Genomic DNA, 4,701 nt, shown 5'->3' on the forward strand with positions numbered 1-4,701 from the left:
ACCGTTGATCACTGTTGATGAGATCAATGGTCACAATTCGATCGGGTGTGATCAAGAGGTACAATTCAAAGTTACCAGTCACTAACTGGTAACTACTTTTTAAACAGTCACAATTTCAAGATGCATTCTCTAAACCAGCACCTACCTTTTCTTCATACCTCTTCACAAATTATTTAAGGAACAAGAATCAGACTCCAAAACACACAATTTCGAAATTCATTTTCTTTCTCTCTCTCAATCCGGTCTGCTAGAGACTCTTCAACTTTGCTGATTACAGATTCTCGCCCAAAGCTTTATTGTATTCTAAGAACGAATTTATGTGTAACCCAACAATAAACTCAGTAAAAGTGAATAAGCGCCTCATAAGATAGTGTCTCGTCAATTCAGTCAGGGTGTTTCTTTCTTCTATCTTCTATGTGAACAACGTACAGAGACCGGATCTGCTCCTCAGCCCTCAGACATACATTTCAAAATATCTTCCGTACTTAGATGTCCATTTGTGAGAAACAGATCCCGTCACGAGCATACAGTGTATTTATAATGGTGGGATCGAGAACCATTTTAAATTACGAAATTATCCATCACGTGTCGAGCACAGGGTGCTCAAAATGACAAACGTATCGCGCATTTGAAGTGACCGTACACCTCCAAATAGCAGAGGGATCCCCTCAATCGATTAACGAGAGAGAGAGAGAGAGAGAGAGAGAGGGGCGGTGTTGATTGTTGAACTCAATCAAGTCGTCACTAATGGGTGCTGGGGAAGGGGAAAGCAGCAGCAGCAGCAGCGTTGCACATGCAGCTCCACTGACACGCCCTCTTGAAGGCCGGGTGGCAATAGTCACTGGTGCGTCCGGCGGAATCGGCCGCGCCATCGCCCTCCACCTTGCCTCTCTCGGCGCCAACCTCGTCCTCAACTACGTCGGCATTTCCACCCAACCCCAAGCCCATCTCCTTGCCCACGACATCAACTCTTCGTCGTCCCCTTCTTCCTCTCACCCTCGACGTGCACGAGCCATTCCAGTCGAAGCCGACATCTCCGATCCTGCCCAAGTAAAATGCCTCTTCGATCAGGCCGAGCAAGCATTCGGCGCACAACCCCATATCCTCGTCAACTCAGCTGGGGTGAGCGACCCCAAATATCCAACCATAGCAAATACCACGGTGGACGACTTCGACAGGATCTTCAGCGTCAACGCTCGAGGAGCGTTCTTGTGCTGTAGAGAGGCGGCAAATCGGTTGAAACGTGGAGGCGGAGGGCGGATCATATTGATTTCGTCGTCGCAGGTGGGTGGGCTCAAGCCGGGGTATGGAGCTTACACGGCATCCAAAGCGGCGGTGGAGACGATGGTAATGATACTGGCGAAGGAGCTCAAGGGGACGGGGATCACTGCCAACTGTGTGGCGCCGGGACCCATAGCGACTGATATGTTCTTTGCTGGCAAGGGAGAGGAGCAAGTGAACAAGGTGATTGAGCTGTGTCCACTGGGTCGACTGGGTGAGACCACAGACGTGGCTCCGCTTGTTGGGTTCTTGGCCACTGATGCCGGCGAGTGGGTTAATGGGCAGGCAATTCGCGTTAATGGTGGCTATGTCTGACCACTACTGTCTCTGAAACCATGCTCCCTTAATTTAACTTAATTCCTTGGGAGCTTGAGTGTTGTTGCTCCATAGCTATTTAATCTGTTTCCTTTTTTCTTCTTGATTCTAGTTGTTTTCACTTTTCAGTCGCTCGACGGGTTTGTTATAAATGTATTTGAATGAGAGAGAGAGAGAGAGATTAAGGGTGTTCGAGAGAGAAAAAGAAAATGGAAGAAGAAGAGGTTGAACTACTACTGGTTTACCCCACACCCATGCATGAGAAGCGTACAAATCATGCTCAGAGAGATATTTGATGACAGAGACATGCACTCAGACGGCAGATCCAGAGTCCCTTTCACACAATTACGCGTCCGTGTTATTAGCAGATCCGGAGTCCTCCCAAACTGCCAAGGCTCTCTGAGTTGTTTTCCTTTCCAGAGCATTCGATATTGATAGGCACCTCTAACAATGGGAATTTGCTTCATCACTCCCCTTTGCAAAGTTAAAATTTTCTTTACCATAGTCTGTGATAGGTGTCCAAAATGAAAATAAAGAGATGCTTGTTTGTTGATTAACCATTATTGTCATTGTACCTTGTGCCATGCTAAAAGGTTTTACGGGCTAAGGTTTAATCTTTACATGGTCTTGCTACCACTCAATTACAAAGACTAAATTAAAGATTTTGTGGAACGGACACAAGCAAATATTAAAATGCTGAAAAATCAATCATATTAGATAATTACAATAATGTTATTAGAAAATACATGCATACCCCACGCATGATACACATCATAACAGTCTGAAGGCATGTTGAAGGTACGGTAGAAGGTGCTTGAAGGTGCGGTAAATGAGTCATTTGTGACATTCTCCTCCCAAAGATCGGCTTCGGCTATGTTGCTGCTCGGATTAGCTGAGGTCAATGAGGTAAATTCATTCACAAGTTCCGAAGGCAGGCCGAAGGCTTTGAAGACTCTGAAGAGAGTAAGCCGAGGTCAAAGACTCTAGGTCGAGACGAGGGGCTTCCTTTTGAGGACTGTAGATAGTCGTCTCGGAAAAGAGGTTCCTGGAGATCTGAGGTACTACAAAACAATAGATGTCAGAGACTCCGAGTAGAGACCCGAGGCGGAAGCTCTAACGCTCAAGTTAGTACAAGGTGTAAGGTAGGAGAAGGTACAGACGAGGTCTCGATGGAGATCCTCAGGTGCACTGGGTCCCTATGAGTAAATGCCAAGAAAGCGAAGTAGGTGCTGGAAGTAAATGAGAGAGTTGTATCAGAATTCTAGGATCTGGATCACTTGTCAAGGGAGAGTTACTTCATATTTATACTTGAGTGAGTTGGAGGTAGGTGGAGACAATGATTAAAGTATCGGTATCGGGCATCGTATCGGACAACTTGGATATAAATACATATACAAATACAATTGGGAAACGCTTGGATACGAACGAAAAATATGAAAATGTTTGGATACGCTAATGAAATGCATATAAATTCAATAATTATATTAATAACTTGTCAAAATAACTATAAATAACGTATAAATACATAGGAATTGTATATTTTAATGGTATATCTGAAGAAAAATATATTATTATTGATATAACGAGAAGCATAGATATTATATAAATTTATTGATAATGCATCAATTTTTTTTTTATTAAAATCCAAGGCACAAAAATTACACAAACATTATATTTGGATTATTATATCAATTATTTATTTTACTATTTCAAATTTTAACATTAACAAAAAAAAGCAACCAAAAATAAATTTGCAAATGTTCAGTAAATAATATTTTTACTTTTATTGACAATAAATATGTTTATATAAAATGTAAATGAAATTTGAAGATTCATATCATATGAAAATTCATAAATTTTAATTACAAAAATAAGTATTCACTATTAATATTTTTATTTTTATGAATTTTTTAAAATAAAAAATTAATTTTTATTTAAATGTATTTTAGTAGATTTGATAGATTCAATTTATATTATATTCTCAAATATTTTGTAAACAACATTTTATTTTTGTAATAATAAGTATATTTTTATTTAATGCAAATTGAAATATTAATTAATAATTTATAAAATAATTATTCTATTAATAATTTTTTAATTTGTATAAATATATTGAAATTAAAAATCATTTATATATATATATATATATATGTGGATTTGATAAATTATTTATTTTATTGATTTATAAAATAATAATTTTGAATATTATTCTTGTTAATTTGACTTGAAGTTATTGAACATTTTTTTTGGTAAATGAGTTATTGAACAATGTGTAGATTAAATGTAATATATTAATTGTAGTAAAACATAATTTATTTCACTTGTTATCACAAAATGGAAGTTGGCTCGATGGTTAACATCCTTGTGCTCTTGGATGTTGTGTGACTTAGGTATGAGGGATCGAATCATGTTAAGGCCATTTTTTCTAGCGAAAGCTATGAAGTTTCTATGCGATACACATGTTCGATACGCCTTTGTATCGTTGTGTATCCGCCGATACAGTGGTGTATCGGACTGATACGCAAGACTGATACGATACAGTGTCAGTTTTTTAATCCTTGGGTGGAGATGAATGCACTAGATGAGGGTCGTACGAAGTCAGCCGACAGGTCCTTGCCCCCCACTCCCGAGCCGAGGCGACGTCTTGGCTTCGGCTAGTAATGAAGATGGTAGGCGGGGTCAGGCCTCGGCTTCGATCATCGAGAGTAGCAGTCCCCATGCCTTCAGATTCATCAACCAAGGGGTATCATGCAGTGGCATCACTTTCACTTCGTGTGCATCTTCCCTCCTCGTCAGTTTGGAGATGCGTGTGGTGTGGATGCCTCAGTCTAGTGGAATTGTTCCATATCACGTACGGTTAGGCCACATCAGGGGCCTACCTGTGCAGGACGATCACCCAAATGGGCACGGGTTCACCGGGTTGAACGGTACACTGGGTGGTTTACGATGGGCAACCCTTGCGGGCTGCGGCGGGCGAGCCTCGCGGTTCACCCAGTGTCATTTCATCTTCCAAGGGCACGGGCTGAAAGGTGCGGTATAACTGGTTCGCAGAAGCGGAGAGTTCCCATGACCGTTGGATCCATGGTGACCTGAGTCGTTGCTTGG

General features: G+C 41.0%; 1 pseudogene across 1 annotated transcript; it reads left to right on the plus strand.

Annotated features, from left to right (window-relative positions):
* Positions 1-374: 374 nt before the first annotated feature.
* LOC104611159 (NADPH-dependent aldehyde reductase-like protein, chloroplastic pseudogene) lies at positions 375-2,153 on the plus strand (annotated as a pseudogene). The gene has a single exon (XR_016082991.1). The product of XR_016082991.1 is annotated as an NADPH-dependent aldehyde reductase-like protein, chloroplastic pseudogene (transcript).
* Positions 2,154-4,701: the final 2,548 nt, after the last annotated feature.

Source organism: Nelumbo nucifera, chromosome 2 (genome assembly GCF_055504915.1).
Source record: "Nelumbo nucifera cultivar China Antique chromosome 2, China Antique-T2T, whole genome shotgun sequence".
Lineage (NCBI taxonomy): Eukaryota > Viridiplantae > Streptophyta > Magnoliopsida > Proteales > Nelumbonaceae > Nelumbo > Nelumbo nucifera.